Below are 22,574 nucleotides of genomic sequence, written 5' to 3'. Positions count from 1 at the left end.
TAAGCTTTGCAATTGGAAAATGTGCAAAAGGTTGGGAAAATTTATCTTATGCAGATCTTGGAAATCTTTGGTAACAATCTATAACTACACTTGGTCTCAGTATGACTGAGCTCAGGGGATGGGAAACATTATTTAGGGTTTCAAATGTAGATTGCAATCCAGTGATTTCTTCCAAAAGTTATGAATGAAAAATTGATTTTCTGACAGAAACTGTCTCTAATATGTGCTCAGAGAAATCAGCCTAAGATGCACATCACTGGGTGTAATTTTCATGAAGCCAGTGAGCTGTAGACAGCATCAGTCTTCTCAGATGTTGATCCAGTTCAAAGGGAAGTACTTTGGGTGGATAGGAAGAGCAAGACATGGGGGTTATGTGCAACCACAGGGTGCAGTTAAAGCACTTCTGGAGGAGTTTGGATGTCAGATGCTGCCAACTCCAATTCATCTTCAAGCAACTGAAACAGCCCCTAGAAATTAGATATGGTACAGGAAAATCTTCACCCCCTTTGTGTGGATGTCATGTATGCTTGTCAAAACTCACTAAGGTCACACAGGAAAAATGGCAACGTCAGAGTGTAAGATCTACCAGTGGTGCCATATTGCATAGAACTGTATAGAATGTATAGCAAAAGCCCATTTAGCCCAACGCTGTGCTTGTGTTGATGTTCATGTGAGTCTCCTTACATTCCATCTACTGTATCTCAGCCTTTTATCTTCTGAAATGATAGGAAAAGTGGATGGATTAGAGCATATGACCTATAAGAAGAGACTAAAAAACTTCTGGTTGTTTTTTCTGGAGAAGTGGAGACTGTGAGGAGACTTGATAGAAGTCTATAACATTATGTGATACATAGATAGAGTTGATGGTCAGAATCTTTTACCCTAGAGTTGAAATGTCTAAAACTAGGGGGCATGCATTTAAGGTTAGAAGGGCAAGTTTTGTTTTACATGGAGTGGTAGGAGTCTGAAACGTGCTGCCAGGGTTGGTGCTGGAGGCAGATAAGATAGGGATGTTTAGGGGACTTTTAGATAGGTGCATGAATGTGCAAAGAATATAGGGAGATGGACTAAGGGTAGGCAGAAAGGGTTAGTTTAATTTGGTGTCATGTTTGGCACAGCATCGTGGGCCAAAGGGCCTGTTCCTGTGCTCTAATGATTTGTGTTCTATAAAATCCTGGAAAGGGAAGTGAAGTTCAGGAAAAAAAATTAAAGATATTTATATTAAAAATGTACTTGCCAGAATGCAATGTTGTGCTTGAAGAACAAGTTCAGCTGGTGATAGTGATAAATGAGGTAGAGGACAGAGCCACTCATGTACATCTATGCACTCATTGTTACAAACTATTTAATTGAACTGACCATGGTGATGGTCAGGAGAATTGGGCAGGAATACATGCATTAGATTCCAGGTGTTGGAAAAACTGTCCCAGTTAAGTTGGAGTAAGGATGACCCAATGTGGCAATCCTGCCTGATGACAACTGGATTTCAGTTGAGTTCATAGATGAGCCACTTGATATTAATTGTGTTAATTGAAGTTGAGTACATTGCGTATATGTAAAGAGACACTTTGACCATTTAAGGGACTGTTACTTAGTTATTTGGCTTAATGTAGTTTTTTCTTATTTAGTTTCTAAAAGAGTAAAATGAAACACTACTGGTACAAGAATAGAGTGGAGTCAGGAGATGTATGAAATAACTCCACAGAGACCAGTATCCCGTCACCCTTTATGTACATGTGGAGAGTCCTTGTCACTGATCCAGCTCCTTCAGAGCCAGTATCCAGAGTGAACAGAACCCTGATACTTCTGCTCTTACTTGCCAGCTAGGGCTCCCTGATTGGGACTGTTAATCTGTCTAATCAGGGAACTCATATTCTATGAGGTCTATTTGGCTGGACTCATTACAATCACAACTGTACATAGCTGTAATATTTTACTCTGTGAATAAATCTGACCAAAATAAGACCCATTTTGGATTCTTCCTTTACTAATGGGGTGCTGTGAACATGACAGTGACATTGAATCTCTGCCAACTGCCCCACCCCGCTCAATCCCATAATCCCTTCATCTAGACCCTATCTCGCTCCTCTGAGCTTTCTCTCAGGATCCAATGATGATCCTCTGGGTAGGACTCAAGGTAGGACTCAAGCAGCAACGTCTCCAGTGATTCTATAGGTAATGGAAAGCTACAGGTCTTTGATTGTCTGCCAACTCTAGGGGCAATGATTCTAGCACACTGAAGGCTTGATTGTATGGAAGGTTCAGCCTGGACAATCACAAAGGCCAACCTCCCATCTATAGAATCCATCTGCCAGGCCCACTGTCAAGGAAAGGACGCTAGCATTCTTAAAGGTCCATCCCACTCTGGCAATGTTTTTCTACAACCTGTACCATAGGGGAGAAGGCACAGAGGCCTGAACACATGCACCAGCCAGTTTTGCAACAGTTTCTACCTTACTGTTGTTAGAATACTGAATGCACTCACAAACTCTTAACATTCACTTGTACCTGTGTTTTTGCGTTTACTTATTATTTACTATCTATGCTACTTAACTATGTGATCTGTCTGTATTGCTCACAAGACAAAGACACTGTGCCACGGTACACATGACAATAAATTCAATTCAATTCAAGGCTCAACGCTGACCAATTAAGTGCATGAGGGCCCTCAAATAGCATCTGATGACCTCCCATAAAAGCATCTTAGGACACTTACTGGTTTCCAACTGTTTGGGAATTCCAGTTGCTATAAATAATTCCAACCACTAATGGAGTAGTGTAGTTGTAAGTTATACCATTCCATGAATAAAACATATACAAAAGTTAGAGAGAAATCAAGGGGTTAAAACATGTTGGATCACACCTGATACTTGATACTTGATGATTTTCTGCTTGACCCCCATTTCGAGTCTTGTTTTCTCTCTATACTGCTGGGGATTTCTGCATGATCTAACTGCATTTGCCTTAAGAAACTATAACAAACTAGTAAACATCTTTTTAGAATTTAGTGCATTGCTGTGTAATTGTCGATAGCAGCCTGTGTTTGATTTGTCAAAGAAATTGCAGTTTTCTGGCTCCAAAGCCTGAGGGCTTTGTACCTAATAGCTTCAGTGCTTGGAATCCTCTTTCCAAGAGTTTTTATATAGCTGTGCAGCCACTGATGTGGTCTATCAAATAAAGCAGTGACACTTGTAATTTAAAAAATGGTGTTATAATTTTAAAAATATATGTTGTCCTCTATTTAGTGCCAATATCAAATTTCTATGTACGTGTGACAATAAGTAGGAATGTTGATGTGATTTTTTGACTTTATGTTCCCAAGAAAGAGTCTCACTCAGTCTGAAGCAGAAACTGGAAAATAGCTTTTTACACCAAGTAAGGTAATTTGAAACGTGCACACATAAGGATAAAGATGAGCAAAATTGGCATATATTTTAGGTATAAAACAGGCACAACACTTTAATTATCAATGGTGAAGTTGTCAACTTGATCTGCACCAATGGTGAAGTTGCCATATTGGTCATCCATGGTGATAAACTGAAACCTGTGTTGGTCATTGTTAATGTACAAAGGATTGTGTGGACAGTTTGGGGCAGATTAGAAATAATTGTGATTGTAATAAACTTTTGTGGGCGGCATGGTGGCACAGTGGTTAGCACTGCTGCCTCACAGCGCCAGAGACCGGGGTTCAATTCCCGCCTCAGGCGACTGACTGTGTGGAGTTTGCACGTTCTCCCCGTGTCTGCGTGGGTTTCCTCCGGGTGCTCCGGTTTCCTCCCACAGTCCAAAGATGTGCAGGTTAGGTGAATTGGCCATGCTAAATTGCCCGTAGTGTTAGGTAAGGGGTAAATGTAGGGGTATGGGTGGGTTGCGCTTCGGCGGGGTGGTGTGGACTTGTTGGGCCGAAGGGCTTGTTTCCACACTGTAAGTAATCTAATCTAATCTAATCTAATCTTTTCACAAGTCTTGGTCAGTGCTGACATGAATTTTGGCCTTCAGTAAAGATTTATAGATGCTGTGGTTCTGTTCGCCGAGCTGGAAGTTTTTGTTGCAAACGTTTCGTCCCCTGTCTAGGTGACATCCTCAGTGCTTGAGAGCCTCCTGCGAAATGCATCTGTGGTGTTTCCTCCGGGACTTATAGTGGCCTGTCCTTGCCGCTTCCGGTTGTCAGTTTCAGCTGTTCGCTGTAGTGGCCGGTATATTGGGTCCAGGTCTATGTGTTTGTTGATGGAGTTTGTGGATGAGTGCCAAGCTTCTAGGAATTCCCTGGCTGTTCTTTGTTTCGCTTGCCCTATAATGGTAGTGTTGTCCCAGTCAAATTCATGTTGCTTGTCGTCTGCGTGTGTGGCTACTAGGGATAGCTGGTCGTGTCGTTTCGTGGCTAGTTGATGTTCGTGGATGCGGATCGTTAGCTGTCTTCCTGTTTGTCCTATATAGTGTTTTGTGCAGTCCTTGCATGGGATTTTGTACACTACGTTAGTTTTGCTCATGCTGGGTATCGGGTCCTTAGTTTTGGTGAGTTGTTGTCTGAGAGTGGCTGTTGGTTTGTGTGCTGTTATAAGTCCTGGTGGTCGCAGTAGTCTGGCTGTCATTTCAGAAATGTTCTTGACGTATGGTAGTGTGGCTAGTCCTTTGGGTTGCAGCATGTCCTCGTTCTGTTGTCTCTCCCTTAGGCATCTGTTGATGAAATTGCGATGATATCCGTTTTTTGCGAATACCTTGTATAGGTGTTCCTCTTCCTCTTTTTGCAGTTCTGGTGTGCTGCAGTGTGTTGTGGCCCTTTTGAACAGTGTCTTGATGCAACTTCGTTTGTGTGTATTGGGGTGGTTGCTTTCATAGTTCAGGACTTGGTCTGTGTGTGTGGCTTTCCTGTGTACCTTAGTGGTGAATTCTCCGTTTGGTGTTCTCTGTACCCTCACGTCTAGGAATGGGAGTTGGTTGTCCTTTTCTTCCTCTCTCGTGAACCGGATTCCTGTGAGTGTGGAGTTGATGATCTGGTGTGTATTCTCTATTTCCGTGTTTTTAATGATTACAAAGGTGTCATCAACGTATCTGACCCAGAGTTTGGGTTGAATTTGTGGTAAGACTGTTTGTTCTAACCTTTGCATTACTGCTTCTGCTATGAGTCCCATGGGATCGGTGAGCCCATGGGTGTTCCGTTGATTTGTTCGTATATCTGGTTGTTGAATGTGAAGTGTGTTGTGAGGCACAAGTCCAGTATTTAAGTATCTTGTCTTTGTTGATGGGTTCAACGTCCTGTTGTCTGTTATGTCTGTTCAGAAGGTTGGCTATTGTTTCTCTGGCTAGGGCTTTGTCAATAGACGTGGACAGTGCCGTTACGTCGAATGAGACCATGGTTTTTTCCTTGTCTATGTGTATATTTCTGATGATGTCCAAGAATTCCTGTGTTGATTGTATAGAGTATCTGGATCCGCTGATCAGGTGTTTCAGTTTCTGCTGTAGTTCTTTCGCCACTTTGTGTGATGGTGTCCCTGGTAGTGATACTATGGGTCTGAGTCTATTGACAAAGCCCTAGCCAGAGAAACAATAGCCAACCTGCTGAACAGACATAACAGACAACAGGACGTTGAACCCATCAACAAAGACGGCATACTTAAATACTGGACTTGTGCCTCACAACACACTTCACATTCAACAACCAGATATACGAACAAATCAACGGAACACCCATGGGCTCACCGATCCCATGGGACTCATAGCAGAAGCAGTAATGCAAAGGTTAGAACAAACAGTCTTACCACAAATTCAACCCAAACTCTGGGTCAGATACGTTGATGACACCTTTGTAATCATTAAAAACACGGAAATAGAGAATACACACAGGATCATCAACTCCACACTCACAGGAATCCGGTTCACGAAAGAGGAAGAAAAGGACAACCAACTCCCATTCCTAGACGTGAGGGTACAGAGAACACCAAACGGAGAATTCACCACTAAGGTACACAGGAAAGCCACACACACAAACCAAGTCCTGAACTATGAAAGCAACCACCCCAATACACACAAACGAAGTTGCATCAAGACACTGTTCAAAAGGGCCACAACACACTGCAGCACACCAGAACTGCAAAAAGAGGAAGAGGAACACCTATACAAGGTATTCGCAAAAAACGGATATCATCGCAATTTCATCAACAGATGCCTAAGGGAGAGACAACAGAACGAGGACATGCCGCAACCCAAAGGACTAGCCACACTACCATACGTCAAGAACATCTCTGAAATGACAGCCAGACTACTGCGACCACCAGGACTTATAACAGCACACAAACCAACAGCCACTCTCAGACAACAACTCACCAAAACTAAGGACCCGATACCCAGCATGAGCAAAACTAACGTAGTGTACAAAATCCCATGCAAGGACTGCACAAAACACTATATAGGACAAACAGGAAGACAGCTAACGATCCGCATCCACGAACATCAACTAGCCATGAAACGACACGACCAGCTATCCCTAGTAGCCACACACGCAGACGACAAGCAACATGAATTTGACTGGGACAACACTACCATTATAGGGCAAACGAAACAAAGAACAGCCAGGGAATTCCTAGAAGCTTGGCACTCATCCACAAACTCCATCAACAAACATATATACCTGGACCCAATATACCGGCCACTACAGCGGACAGCTGAAACTGACAACCGGAAGCGGCAAGGACAGGCCACTATAAATGCCGGAGGAAACACCACAGAAGCGCTTCACAGGAGGCTCCCAAGCACTGAGGATGTCACCTAGACAGGGGACGAAACGTTTGCAACAAAAACTTCCAGCTCGGCGAACAGAACCACAGCAACGAGCACCCGAGCTACAAATCTTCTCACAAACTTTGAAGATTTATAGATTCCCAAGCCCCAGAAAAAGGGTATTTTTGTAGAGGCTTTGCAAAAACCTTTCAAGTTTTACCCATCAGGACAAGTGCAAGAATGCCAAATTTCAAATGAGGATGGCAATTTAGAAAACTGTAGGAAGGATTGCTAATTGGTTGACATGTTGACTCTAATTGCCATGGGAAAGCAACGGGTTCCTGGGTACTTCAAAAAGGATGCTATTGAGCAAACATTCGTATGCAGGGACCTGACCTCTGCAAATAAAAGGAATGGGCTCAGACATTGCACCTTTTTTGTATTTCTAGGAGCATGAGTAACTTGCAAGTTATAGAGTCATAGAGATGTACAGCATGGAAACAGACCCTTCGGTCCAACCCATCCATGCTGACCAGTTATCCCAACCCAATCTGGTCCCACCTGCCAGCACCCGGCCCATATCCATCCAAACTCTTTCTATTCATATACCCATCCAAATGCCACTTAAATGTTGCAATTGTACCAGCCTCCACCACTTCCTCTGGCAGCTCATTCCATACATGTACCACCCTCTGTGTGAAAAAGTTGCCCCTTTGGTCTCTTTTATATCTTTCCCCTCTCACCCTAAACCTATGCCCTCTAGTTCTGGACTCCCCGACCCCAGGGAAAAGACTTTGTCTATTTACCTTATCCATGCCCCTCATAATTTTGTAAACCTCTATAAGGTCACCCCTCAGCCTCCAATGCTCCAGGGAAAACAGCCCCAGCCTGTTCAGCTTCTCCCTATATCTCAAATCCTCCAACCCTGGCTTCTTGATTGTGGCTTTCTCTCTGTCTACACTCACCCCAATCAGAGTTGATCGGTCAACAAAATTACATATTTTTCTCTTTTGAAATGAATTATTGTGATTGCTTGAAATTGTGTTATTGTGTTTCATGTCAATCCTTGTGTTTGTCTATAAGTGGCTATTTTACAAGTTGTTCTGCTTGGTATAGTTTTACCATATAAACAGAACAGAAACATTACGATATTCCTTAATGACGCAAAGGAGTAACTTTACATAGAAAGGGCTGTATTAATAAAATGTTCCTTAAACATGAGTCTGTCATCTCTTTTTGTCCTAAAGACTGTTGTTACAATTTTGCTGTTTACCTTTAATATTCACACCAGCTTCTAGGATTAGATGTTTTAAAAATATTAACTTTTAAAAGATGTTCTGAAACAAAAACTTTTTCTGTCAGTCAGCACATTTTAGAAATTCACATCCGTTCTGCAAAGTCCCATCTGGCAGTTCACTGTTGAAAAATAGTGCATTTAATATGTGCATTGCATTTTCAGATGATATGAAAAGAAATTGCAGTCATCTTTTATTTAAAAAAGACTTGCATTTATATAATGCTTTTCATGGCCTTACAGCATTCCAAAGTGTTTTCAAAACCAACAAAATATTTTTAGAAATGGGGTCCTTGATGTAATTTAGCAACCACAGCAGACTATTTGTATACTGAGGCCAGTTTGTCAGATGAAAATGGAATAGGAGATAATCTGTTTTTCATTGATTTTGATAAAGCCCTTGGAAAGCCTCTAGTAAGTTTTAGGTCATAACCAAAAGTAATGTAAAACTAGCTTGATTCATAATCAGTGAAGCTCCTTCCTCAGCCTGTTAAAACTGACTCCCATATGTTGTGCGCTGTTATCAACCTTGAATGCTGTGAAACATGGATGTGGATCAGATGGTGTTGCATTCTGGAACTTGAGAATTTGCATATTCAAATTAAAATGCTGTAAGGCCATGAAAAGCATTATGTAAATGCAAGTCTTTTTTAAATAAAAGACGACTGCAATTTCTTTTCATATCATCTGAAAATGCAATGCAGAGGTAGTGGATGGGTTCTTTGGATTCTTTGATTGTGCTGGACTTCCAAATGACCACTGGGTGATGCTTGAAGTCTTTAGTTCTTTGGTGGATGCATCTTTTCCAGTTCATGCATTCTTGGATAAGCAATTCTCCATGTCAGTGGGAATGTTGCATTTGTTTAGGTAGGCTTTCAGGGTGTCCTTGTGTTTCCTCTGCCTTCTAGTGATTGCTGACCCATATGGAGGTTGGAGGAGAGCACTTGTTGTTTAAAACTTGGAAAACAGGTTTGGCTCATTGCCTACCATCTGAGATTTGGTAGCAATTGAACACTGATAATCAACTTGCTACAAATGTTCCATAACAAGTGTGTTTGTTTAACAATTTCAATGTAGGACTCAAAATCTGGATTTCTAGCCCAGTAATAGGAATGTTACCAGTGCACCACAAGATCTCCTCCATGACTAAAAGGTCACTATAGTTTCATGAAGGGAAATCATTCCTAACAAATTTACTGGAATATTTTTTAAGGAGAATACAGCAGCATAGATAAAGGGGATTAAGGAGATGTAATGTATTTGATAAAGTGCCACACATGCTACTTAATAAGGGCCCATGGAGTTAGTATATTAGCATGGATAGGGAATTACGTAATGAATAGAATGAGAGTTAAGATAAGGCGGGCATTTTTAGCCTAGTAATTGTAAATAGTGGTGTTCCACAGGGTGCAGTTCAGGGGACAAAATTATTTAAAGTATAATTAATGATTTGAATGAAGTAAGTGAATGTACAATAGCCACATTTATGGATGACACAAAAATCTGTGGGAAGGCAAGTGGTGAGGATGAAACACAGTGATTGCACGAGTGAGTGAAAATCTGACAAGTGGAATACAATGTGGGAAATGTGAGGTTATGCATTTTGGCAGGAAGTTAGAGGAGATGAATACAATTTAATGGAGAAAAATTGCAGAAAGCTACATTAACAAAGTGATTCAGGAGTATTCATCCACAGATTGCAAAAAACTACAATTGAAGTTTTTCTCATAGTAGAGAAGGCAAATTTATTTCAAAGGGAATGGAGTCTGACAATAGGGAGGTTTTGATAAAACCATTCAAGGCATTAGTCACCCTACACATGGAATACCGTGAACAGTTTAGGGCCTTTATCAAGGGAAGGCAAACTAAAGAATGTTCGCTAGGCTATTAAAAGGTGTGGAGGGATCCTGTTGTGAGGAAAGATTAAGTAAATTGAGCCCTTTACTCACTGGAATATTGAAGAATGAGAGGTGCCCTCATTGAATCATACAAGATTTTCAGAAGAGTTGACTGAATAGACACAGAAATGCTGTTTCCCTTTCAAGGCTGAGCTAGACAGCTATTTAATTAGCAAGGGAATCCAGGTTATAGGGAAAAGGCTGGAATGTGGAGTTGAGGATTATCAGATCAGCCATGATCTCATTGAATGACAGAGCAGAATCATCATGATGGGCTTCTGCTCCTATGTCTTATGATCTTAAGATTTCTATGAAATCATTGGTAGGACAGGAATCATAGAGTACAGTCATACAGGCTTACAGTTCAGAAAAAGGCCCTTCAGCCCATCAAGTCTATTTTTGACTCATGCTGTCACCAACTATTCTCATCCCACTTTCAAGCACTTGCATACCTTGTATTGTGAGTATACATCAGAACTCCTTAAATGTTATGAGAGTTAAGTGAGTTCCAGATTCTCACTACCCTCTGGCTTAAAAGAAATTTCCTCACATCCTCCATAAACCTCCTGCCCCCTTTTCTTAAATCCACACCCCCCCCCCATCACTGATCCTTCACCAAGGTGAATAGTTTCTTCCCATCTAACTACTCTATGTCCCTCGATTTAATATATTTCAATCACGTCTCCCTCAGTCTCCTGTGCTTCAAGGAAAACAACCCAAATCTATTCAATCTCTCTTCATTACTAAAACTCTCCAGCCTAAGTGACTCCTGGTAAATTTCCTCAGCACCCTCCACTATGTTATCACCTCCATTCTATCATGTGGATTCCAGAACAATGCACAGTACACTAGCTGTGGCTTAACTAACATTATACACAGTCCCAGCACAATCTCCTTGTTGTTAAACTCTGTATCTTGGCTAATAACGACAAGTATCCCATATGCCTTATCGACAGTTTATCTACCTATCCTAATACCTTAAGGAACTAATGGACATGTACACCAAGGTCCCTCTGATCCTCTGTGCTTTCCAGACTCCTACTATTTATTATGTAGGAGTCTGGAAAGCACACTGATGTAAATATTTTGAGACATCGAAGGGCAGGATCCAAAAGAAAGACAGATGATGTCGTGTTCACACATCCCAATGAAGAGCACACTTCATGAAAAGCTTTCTTCACTTAGTTTTGAGAGTCTTTGCTTTCATTGACATAGATTGTTGAAACAAAATTCTGTCTTCTTGACAAAGCAAACAGCTATACCTTGTGAGCGAATTGGGAGGTCCAGATTTGTACTGAAAAGGATATTTATAAAATGGGTCTCCATATAATGACAACTCCGTTGTGGAATTTTGCATTACCTGGCTGTGCTTTTATGGTAAAGTTGAAGATACAGTGTATTTCCTAAAATAGAGGAGAGTGGTAAAATACTAGAAGCCTTGCTCATTCTGAACAAACATAAAAAAGTTGCTTTGCTTTGTTTTCCAGTATGAGAATTTTATGGGGGTCAGTTTAACGGACTGAGCAAGGACATCTTTAATGCCAGTTCTGTATTATTTTCCAATTTTTATACGTAAAAGGATTCCTATTCCAATGCATGGTGGAACTCTGAAGATTTGGGATGGTCTGTGGTTTTGCTGCTGTTTCTTTCACTTTTCGTCTTGTAATGGATGTAGCAGGACACAGACTTAAACTAAAATAAAACCAAGAACTGCAAATGGCGGAAATCTGAAACTAAAATAAAAGTTGCTGGAAAAACTCAGCAGGTCTAGATGCATCTATGGAGAGAGAGCAGAGTTAAGTTTTGGGTCCAGTGTCCCTTCAGACGCTTCTGAAGAAAGATCACTGGACCCGGAACATTGACTCTGCTTTCTCTTTACAGGTGTACAGCACAGAAACAGACTCTTCAGTACAACTTGTCCATGTCGACCAGATATCCTACATAAATCTAGTCCTATTTGTCAGCTTTTGGCCTGTATCTCTCTCAACCCTTCCTATTCATATACCCATCCAGATGCCTTTTAAATGTTGTAATTATACCAGCTTCCTCCACTTCCTCTGGCAGCTCGTTACACAATGCATCACCCTCTGTGTGAAACTTTTGCCCCTTCCATCCCTTTAAATCTTTTCCCTCTCACCTTAAACATATGCTCTCTAGTTCTGGACTCCCCCATCCCGGGGAAATGACCTTGTGTATTTACCCTATCAATGCCCCTCATGATTTTATAAACCTCCATAAGGTCAACCCTCAGCCTCTGACACTCCAAGGAAAATAGCCCCAGCTATTAGCCTCTCCCTATAACTCAAAGTCTCCAACCCTGGCAATATCTTTGTAGATCTTTTCTGAACTCTTTCAAGTTTCACAACATCCTTCCTATAGCAGGGAGACCAGAATTGCGCACAGTATTCCAAAAGTGGCCTAACCACTGTCCTGTACAGCCATAACATGACCTCCCAATTCCTACACTCAGTGCACTGACTAATAAAAGCAAGCATTCTATTAACAATCCTAAACACCTGTGGCTCCATTTTCAAGGAATTATAAACCTGCACCCCAAGGTCTCTCTTCTTCAGCAACATTCCCTAGAACCTTATCATGAATTGTATAAGTCCTGCCCTGATTTGCCTTTTTCCAAAATTCTGGTGTTAACTGCAAACTTACTCACCAAATCTCCTATGTTCACATCCAAATCATTTATATAAATGACAAAAAGCAGTAGCACACCACTGATCACAGGACTCCAGCCTGAAAAACAACCCTCCGCCATCACCCTCTGTCTTCTACCTTCCAGCCGGTTTTGATCCAAATGGCTAGTTCTCCCTGTATTCCATGTAATCTAACTTTGCTATCCAGTCTATCATGAGGAACCTTGTTGAACGCCTCACTGAAGTCCATATAGATCACGTCCACTGCTCTGCCTTCATCAATCCCCTTTGTTACTTCTTTAAACTCCTCAATCAAATTAGTGAGACACAGTATCCCACACACAAAGCCATTTGGCTATCCCTAATCAGTTCTTGCCTTTCCAAATATATGTAAATGCTGTCTCTCAAGATTCCCTTCAACAATGTTCCCACCAGTGATGTCAGGCTCACCGGTCTATAATTCCCTAGCTTTTCCTTACCACCTTTTATAAATAGTGGCACTACGTTAGCCAACCGCCAGTCTTCCGGCACCTCACCTGTGGCTATCAATGATACAAATATCTCAGCAAGGGACCCAGCAATCACTTCCCAACTTCCCACAGAGTTCTTGGGTATACCTGATCAGGTCCCAGGGATTATTCCACCTTCATATGTTGTAAGCTATTCAGCACCTCTCCTCTATAATATGGACATTTTGCAAGATGCCACATTTTATTTCCCCATATTCTATGTCTTCCATATCGTTCTCCATAGTAAACACTGATGCAAAATACTCGTTTAGTATTTCCCCCATTTCCTGCAGTTCCAAACATAGGTGGTCTTGCTGATCTTTAAGGGGCCCTATTCTCTCCTTAGTTGCTATTTCGTCCTTAATATATTTATAAAATCCCTTTGGATTCTCGTTAACCCGATTTGCCAAAGCTATCTCATGTCCCCTTTTTACCCTCCTGATTTTCCCTCTTAAGTATACTCATACTGCCTTTAAACTCTTCTAAGGACTCGCCAGATCTCTGCTGTCTATATCTGACACATGCTTCCTTCTTTTTCTTAACCAAAACCTCAATTTCTCCAGTCATCCAACATTGCCTACTTCTACCTGCCTTGCCCTTCACCCTCACAGGGACGCAGTGTCTCTGGACTCTCGTTATCTCATTGTTGAAGACTTTCCATTTTCTAGCCGTCCCTTTACCTGCATACATCCACCCCCCAATCAATTTTTGAAAATTCTTGCCTAATACCATCAAAATTGGCCTTTCTCCAATTTAGAACTTTAACTTTTATACCTAGTCTATTCTTTTCTGTCACTATTTTAACACTAGTAGAATTATGGTCGCTGGCCCCAAAGTGCTCCCGCACTGACAACTCAGTCACTTGCCCTGCCTTATTTCCCAAGAGTAGGTCAAGTAAGTACATCCACATACTGAATCAGAAAGTTTTCTTGTACACACTTAACAAATTCCTCTCCATCTAAACCCTTAACACTATGGCAGTCCCAGACTATGTTTGGAAAATTAAAATCCCCTACCATAAACACCCTATTATTCTTACAGACTCTTGTATGGTCTATAGTACAATCTCAGTGAGGTGATCATCCCTTTCTTATTTCTCAGTTCAAGCCAAATAACGTCCCTGGACATATTCCCAGGAATATCCTCCCTAAGTGCAGCCATAATGTTATCCCTGATCAAAAACACTACTCCCCTCCTCTCTTACCCCCTTTCTATCTTTCCTATAGCATCTATACCCTGGAATATTAACCTGCCAGTCCTGTCTATCCCTAAGTCATGTCTCTATAATTGCTATGCTATACCAGTCCCATATTCCAAACCATGCTCTGGGTTCATCTGCCTTTACTTGTTGGGCTTCTTGCATTGAAATAAATATAGTTTACTTGTTCTCTGCTTTGTCCCTGACTGACTTGCACCTTTTTCCAGCTGTAAAAGTCTCAGACTGATCTCTTTCCTCAGTATCTCCCTGGATCCCACCCCATTCCCTTTAAATCCTCCCAAGCAGCTCTAGCAAATCTCCCCACTGCTATAATAGTACCTTTCTAATTCAGGCGGAACCCGTCCTTCATTTACAGGTCACATTAGAAGAGATTCTAATGATCCAAAAATGTGAATCCTTCTCCCTTGCATCAGCTCTTCAGCCATGCATTCATCTGCTCCATCCTCTTATTCCAACCCTCACTAGTTCATGGCACCAGGAGTAATCCAGATATTACAACCCTCGAGGACTTCCTTTTGAAATTCTGCTGCCTGACTGGCTGGTTTTATCCAGCAATTTCTGTTTTTTGTTACAGACATAAATTAGTTTGCTACCTCCACAACAACTCCATCATGAAGACTATAATGTTGCAACTTCAAAGTGTTCTATGTCAAAGTTCTAAATACTGTCATTTATGAGTAGAGTTCCTTGGAGCCAGTGCTCCATGATGTGGAGGTTTTGGTGTTAGAATGGGGTGGACTCAGAAGTCACATGACACCAGGTTTTACTTCAACAGGTTTATTGAAAATCACAAGCTTTCAGAGTCCTGCTCCTTCATCAGGTGAAGTGGCTGCTTCATGAAGAAGATGTGGGTTAGAGTGGTGCTGGAAAAGCACAGCAGGTCAGGCAGCATCCGAGGAGCAGGAAAATCAACGTTTCGGGAAAAAGCCCTTCATCAGGAATAGAGGCAGGATGCCTGCAGAGTGGAGAGATAAATGAGAGGGAGGCACCAGGAGTAATCCAGATATTACAACCCTCAAGGACTTCCCCGCTCTCATTTATCTCTCCACTCTGCAGGCACCCTGCCTCTATTCCTGATGAAGGGCTTTTGCCCGAAACGTCGATTTTCCTGCTCCTCGGATGCTGCCTGACCTGCTGTGCTTTTCCAGTACACCACTCTAATCTAGACTCTGGTTTCCAGCATCTGCAGTTCTTGTTTTTACCATGAAGAAGATCTGCCTGGTTCTAATTGCACAGAGGTACTTTGCTAGCAGGATTGTGTTCTGAGCGTTTCTGAGTGTGACATCTATTTTGTATTTTCATTGTCAGTTTTACAAAATCTTGTTCTTTGATGGAAATTCTTGCCAACCAGGCAAACAAACCATGCAACCATAGTTTGCTACCATGATTTTCTGCTAGTTCATTATATTAACTGGAAAAGTGTGCCAAGCACTTGTTCTGCTTCTGATATGCCGTCCTGGTAGACACAGCTCCCTGCTGGAAGTATACATTTCTAAAATTATTGTTATTAATACTGTTTCACAAAGTATCCTTACTGCAGTTGCGAGCTCCTAGCAACCTATGAGGTTCAGCTTTAATTTACATATTAAGCATCTTCATTATGATTTAATTTTCGTCTTGCCCTTGACTCGAAGCATGATTACTTTTTAAGATTATATTAACAGTAATATGCAACTTGCATTACTTATATTCTACATTGTGAAATAAATTCCTATTGCTTGGTGACTTATTCTCACAGTTCATGACAATATCCATTCGTCTTAATTCGAAAATTGTGTTCTAAACCTCCTAAATTCACCAATATTCTAAGTAGAAATTGTAGAATCAGTTAAAGAATTGAGATTATCCGAAAATATCAGGAAAATTTCAGATTTGGCCCCATGATATGTGATGACTTATTGATCCCTGTTGTAGCAATAAGAAGACACATCAATTGCTCATATGGTTTAGTGTGTGGAAATAGCATGAGTTCTCAATTCTTGTCACTATCCTACTGCAAAGTGTAGACATGGAACTATTTGAGTTAAACACTTTCAAACTAAATAGATGAGTATGTGAGACAAAGCAGGCCTGAACAGACACCTTGTTCAGTGGCTCTACAGTCTTCATTTTAGATCATGTTATGATATCTATCAGAATAAGACACTTTTCCTATGGTTGCACAAAATTGCTTGCACCTCTAGCAGTAATACTAATTGTAAATATCAGGCTCAGCAGCTGCCTAGTGATTTTAACTCTGTGGTTTGATTCTCAACTGCCCTCTGGGCAATTAGCGATGGGCAATTAAATGCTGGCCTAGCCAGCAACGCCCTTATCCCATGAATGAATAAAAAACTCAGTGGGATTATGGTTCTTTTGATATTATAGTTATAATTAAATTATACAAACCTAGGTTAGTTGAACTAAAAGCTGTGGTGCTGCCATTGCTCTCAACACCACAAATGTCAATTTCGGTAAATGTTGGAGGTGTAGAAGTAAGGTTAGAATGAGTTACTGCTGAGCTGTCATAGCCATTGAAGGGCTAATCCCAGAGAGCAGAACCACATTTCATGGTTCCAGAAGGGGCAGAGATTCTTTTAATTTTTAAAATATATTTTTTGCCCCAAATGACAAAGGCAAACATGCCAAATGCCCTTTTGACCATATTTATCCAGTGGTGTTGCCACTTTCAGGAACTGTGGACCTGTATGCCTAGATCCCTCTGTATGCTGATACTATTGAGGGTTCTGCTGTTTACTGTACCTCCTGCATTAGATCTTCCAAATTGCATCACCTTGCATTTGTCTGGATTAAATTCCATCTGCCATTTCTCTGCCCAAGTCTTCAGCCTATTATCCTACTGTATCGTCTGGCAATTGTCTTTGCTATCTGTAGCTTCTCCAATCTTTGTGTTGTCTGCAAACTTATTAGTCAGCCAACCTACATTCACCTCAAAATATGTTACAAACAAAAAAGATCCCAGCACGGATCCCTGCAGAACAACACTGGTCACATATCTCCAATCTGAAAAACACCCTTTCACTGTGACTCCCAGTTCACTGTGGATCCCATGTGACTTCAACTTCTGTATCAGCCTGCCATGAGGGACCTTGACAAAGGTCTACCTAAAGTCCATACTCACAACATCCACTGGTCGGCCCACATCAATCATTTTTGTCACTACCTCAAAAAAAATCAATTAAGTTTGTTAGTGGGCGGCACGGTGGCACAGTGGTTAGCACTGCTGCCTCACAGCGCCAGAGACCCGGGTTCAATTCCCGACTCAGGCGACTGACTGTGTGGAGTTTGCACATTCTCCCCGTGTCTGCGTGGGTTTCCTCCGGGTGCTCCGGTTTCCTCCCACAGTCACAAAGATGTGCGGGTCAGGTGAATTGGCCATGCTAAATTGCCCGTAGTGTTAGGTTAAAAGGGGTAAATGTAGGGGTATGGGTGGGTTGCGCTTCGGCGGGTCGGTGTGGACTTGTTGGGCCGAAGGGCCTGTTTCCACACTGTAAGTAATCTGATCTAAAACATAACCTTCCCCACACGAAGCCATGCTGCCTATTGCTAAAAAAAGCGATGACTTAATAATAAATAAAATTGGCACGATGGAAACACAATTAATTAAGTTAACCTGAATGCAAACTGAAGACATTGAGTCTCACTCACTGAGAAGTACATCTTAGGAAGTAATAGTCATAGCTCTGGTGATTTTGCATCTACAATAGATGAAGAATTATATTACAAACTGGAATTCTTGATTTTCTCCGAGTAGTTGAGGCTTGGTGCTAGAGATGTCTATTTATCTTTATATATCAAAAACAATTCCTGAGGGATAACACCCACACAATTTCAAAATAACCAGCAGTAGCAATGCTGCCATGAGAAAAAGTCCCACAGAAACTCATTTTGAAATATTTAAAACTACATAACCTATACACAACAGCACATGAAGGAAGCACAGATTTATAAACTGGGGTATACTTTGCCAACGAGGAGATAGGTGCTATTATTAAGGATGACTGCTGTGCACAACCTTCATAAACTTTTCACAGATCACTGTTATTACATCTGCGCATTTCTATTTATCTATTTCTTTATTCAGTACACTTGTTTGTTTGAGGCAGAGAGCATTACAGTGCTCCAATGGTGTTCCCCCACTAAGAACATGTAACTGCTTGCCTTTCTTGGATGTATATTCACTAAGACTGATTTTCATATTGTATTCTGGGCATGTTTCATCTAGTTTCACCAGGTTTGCTTATAGCTATTCAGAAGCATCCACACACAGCACGCCTAGTTGCAGACCACTGACTTCAGTGTTTGCTGCCGGACCTTTTTCTCCTTGTTTGCTGGGCCTGAGAGTCCTATGAAAGTAGCATTCTTTAATGCATCTGTGCCAAATGTAAATATCCTTCTTTACAAACTGTACAGATTAAGGCTCCGTAAAATCTGTAATTCACCAATAAGGATACCTGTGAGCCCATCTTAGGTGCTCAATGTGAATACATTTATGTAATGTCGTTGTGGATTGCCGAGTAGAGGGTAAGTAGCTGGAGCTCTTTATTTGTTTGAAAGTAACAAAATGCACAGTTGCAGGGGTTACAAATGATTACCGCTTTTTGGTGACCCAAGATGCCACACTAATAGTACACTGTAAACTATTGCATTATCAACAAAAACTAAATGAATGCAGGAAATATTTTAAGAAAGGTGACTTCTTTCAGAGCTTTGCAGTACTACAATGGAGAAAGAAATTGATACAACCCATCAATGAACAAAAGCTGTACCTTACAATGACTGTGCTGAAACCATCAGTTATGCTATCTTGCATGTGAGATATTTAATTTTACACATTCAGACGTTTGCAAGCTCGTAAGGAATTTCATAAATTTCTACAAAGCCAAAGTGAGGTCTGTATATATTTAAATTCTGTATAGACTTGCTGAATCAAACAGGAATTTCAGGTCATTCAAAGAAAATTATTGGATCACCACCTTTTATTTGTAATGGTCTGTACAGTTTGTGGAGAAAGTGAGGTCTGCAGATGCTGGAGATCAGAGCTGGAAATGTGTTGCTGGAAAAGCGCAGCAGGTCAGGCAGCATCCAGGGAACAGGAGAATCGACATTTCGGGCCTGAAGAAGGGCTTATGCCCGAAACGTCGATTCTCCTGTTCCCTGGATGCTGCCTGACCTGCTGCGCTTTTCCAGCAACACATTTCCAGCTCTGTACAGTTTGTGAACAGCCGCTATGATGTTAGTAACAAGTTAATTATGAAAGATATATATCCCTTATTTAAGAACTGTCTCTTCTTAACTTCAGTTACAATGTTTATTGAAGGCAGATAGGAAAGTTAATTTGATAGTCAAAAGAGAAGATCTTTTTGTAAAATAGAAAAATTGAATGCTTAATTCAAGGATACCAGGAAGTACAGTTTGCAAGATCAATATGGAGTTTACAGAATTTCCTCATTACAGTTATCAGAGAAAAAGACGAACTGAGAAGCTGTATTGTCAGGAAAACCTAAGACCACTGAATGTTAATGTAAATAGAATGTCAAGTTAAAATGCATGCAAGATGTTGATTATTCAGCAAGTTGGGGGAGGTGACACAGTGGCTCAGTGGTTAGCACTGCTGCCTCACAGTGCCAGGGACCCAGGTTCAATTACACCCTTGTTGACTGTCTGTGTGAAGTTTGTACATTCTCCTTGTTTCTGTTAGGTGCTCTGGTTTCCTCCCACAGTCCAAAAATATGCAGGTTAGGTAAATTAACCATAGGGTAGGGTGATTGAGTCTGGGTGGGTTGCTCTTTGGAGGATCAGTGTGGCCTGCCTCCACACTGTAAGGATTCTATGAACACATCTGTTGCTGGGTAGTATAGTATTTTTCAGCTGAATTTTAAACTTGAGTACCAGAATTGCCATGTAATTTATAGTCTGAGTTGTTCACTTCGCAATAAATTTTATGAAGAATGCCACCCTATGATTCAGGTACAAATAGCTAGGCATAACATTGTCATAGTTTTAGGATAAGGGGTAGCAATTTTAAATCAGAGATGAGGAGAAATTACTTCTCTTAAAGTGTCATGAATCTGTGCAATTCAAGAGTGTGGTGGATGCTGGGGCATTGAGTAAATTTAGAAGGTAGGCAAATTTGTAATTTTTAATGTGTTGAAGGGCAATGGAGACCGGGCAGAAAAGTGCAATTGAAGCTGAGATGAGGTCAGCCATGATTATATTAAATGGTACAGATGGCTCAAGGGGCTGAATTGCCTACTCCTGCTCCTAATTCTTATGTTCTTATGGTTACAGCACTGAAGGAGGTTATTCATTGTGGATGGCCCACGATGACTCTCTGCAAGAGCAATTTAATTAATTCCACTCTCTGCCTTTTTCCCAAAGCCCGTCAGAAGTTTTCTTTTCAGTTGACTGTTGAATTCCTGTTTGAAAGCTGTGATTGAATCCGCCTCCACCACCCTCTTAGGCAATGTATTCCAGATCCTAACCACTAACCACACTCTTAGGTACTGCATTCTAGATCCCAGCCACTTGCTATATTTTTCCTTATGCTACCTTTAGCTTTCCTGCCAATCTTTTAAAATCTGTGTCCTTAGGTCCTTGACATGGCTACCTATGGGATCACTTTATCTCGATATATTTTATTTCAATCTCTTTATTTTGAATACTTCTATCAAATCTCCTCTTAATTTTCTCTTTATGAATAATCCCAGTTTCTCCAGTGCCTGGTCTCTGGAATCATGCTTGTAAGTCTATGCTACATTCTCTGTCAAGTCTGAATGTCCTTCCTACCATGCAGTGCCCAGAATTTGACATATTACTTCATCTGAAGCTGAACCAGTGACTGGATGTTTTTCAGTCTAACTGTCCGAATTAATGGTCCGATGATTCATTGGAATCATCTAGAATCTAATAACTTGATTGGACTAAATATATTGTTTATAGCTGTAATTTACTGACAGAGAGGTAGATTGTTCTGTCACCCATCTGCTCCATTTGAACTATGTATGGATGATTAAATCCATGAGGAAGATGTGCACTTAAATATCATTTGGAGAGGAAGGGTTGAAGGAACCTGCCTTGATGGATACTCTTGTATTTTAACTACTACCTGAGAGCAATTGTCTGAACATATCATTTTAATTCATCAGTGGTGGAGAGTAATGTTGCATGCATGGGAGTACATGGAAATGCCATGCACAAACAGGTCATTTGGCCCAACTAGACTGTGCTGGTATTTATATGTCACACGTAGTCAGCTTGCAGTCTGGCTTCCTCATCTTCATCGTTCACCTGTTTTCCCTTTCTCTCACATACTGGTCTAGATTCCTTTTGAAAGCATTTAAACCAATTGCCTCAACCAATTCCTGTGGTAGAGAGTTCCTTATTCTAATTACTCTCTTCCTAGATAGATCTCCTTTTATTTCCCTATTGGATTGATCAGGAGCTATCTTGCATTTCTGACTTCTAGTTTTGAATTTGATGAGGTTGTCAGCATCCTGACATTCACCTCAATTCTGGATGGTGACTGTGGTGAGTGGTCAATTATGATCCCTCCTGGAGGCAGAACATTAAGAAACGTCTTCTGGGTTCTCCTTCCAATCAAATACAATGCATAGATAAGGGAACCAACAGGACTGATACTAAAGTCCACAATGTTAACTGTTCAGCAGCTGTACTGGGAGAGATAAGCACTGCCCTTGTTTTAATTCATTCATGAATTGTAGCTGTCACTGGCTGGACCAGCATTTATTGCTCACCCCCAATTTCCCTTGAGAAGTGGTGGTAAACTGCATTCTTGAATTGCCGCAATTCATTTGCTGATGGTAGATTCACAGTGCTGATGGGAAGGTAGTTCCAAGACACTGACAAAACAGCAATCTATTTCCAAGTCTGGATGGTGTATGACTTGGAAGGAACTTGCAAATGGTGGTATTCCCTGTATCTACTGCCCTTGTCCTTCTAGATGGCAGTGGTTATAAGTTTAGATGGTGCTGTGCAAGGAGCTTTGTTGAATTTCTGTAGTGCATCTTGCAGATGCTACTATTGAGCATCGTTGATGGAGGGAGTGAATGTTCATGGATATGGTGCCAAAATCAAGTCACTACCCAGTCCTGAATGGTGTCAGGTTTCTTGTGTGTTTTTGGAGCTCACCCACCAGGCCAACGGAGAGCATATTCCATCACACTCCCATCTTGTAGACAATGTACAGGGGATTCAGGAAGTGAATTATTCACTTAGTATACCGAGCCTCTGATCTGCTATTGTAGCCTCTGAATTTATATGGTTAGGTCA

The 22,574-nt window shown here is 41.1% G+C and overlaps 1 protein-coding gene across 2 annotated transcripts in view; it reads left to right on the top strand.

Annotated features, from left to right (window-relative positions):
* pdzd2 (PDZ domain containing 2) overlaps positions 1-22,574 on the top strand; it is a 547,489-nt gene that overhangs the window by 164,539 nt on the left and 360,376 nt on the right. Inside the window, exon 1 of one of the 2 annotated variants that reach the window (XM_087989833.1) lies at positions 18,612-18,806. The exons of the other annotated variant lie outside the window; for it this stretch is intronic. The gene's annotated coding sequence lies outside the window, so the exon portion shown is untranslated. Of the gene's footprint in view, positions 1-18,611; positions 18,807-22,574 lie in introns of those variants that run through there. 2 annotated transcript variants of the gene reach the window in all.

The sequence above is a fragment of the Chiloscyllium plagiosum genome, unplaced genomic scaffold, assembly GCF_037043375.1.
Source record: "Chiloscyllium plagiosum isolate Xiang-an unplaced genomic scaffold, Cpla_swu_hap1 HiC_scaffold_1, whole genome shotgun sequence".
NCBI lineage: Eukaryota > Metazoa > Chordata > Chondrichthyes > Orectolobiformes > Hemiscylliidae > Chiloscyllium > Chiloscyllium plagiosum.
The sequence above is the reverse complement of the archived record's forward strand: the minus strand, read 5'-3'. Positions and strand labels throughout refer to the sequence as shown.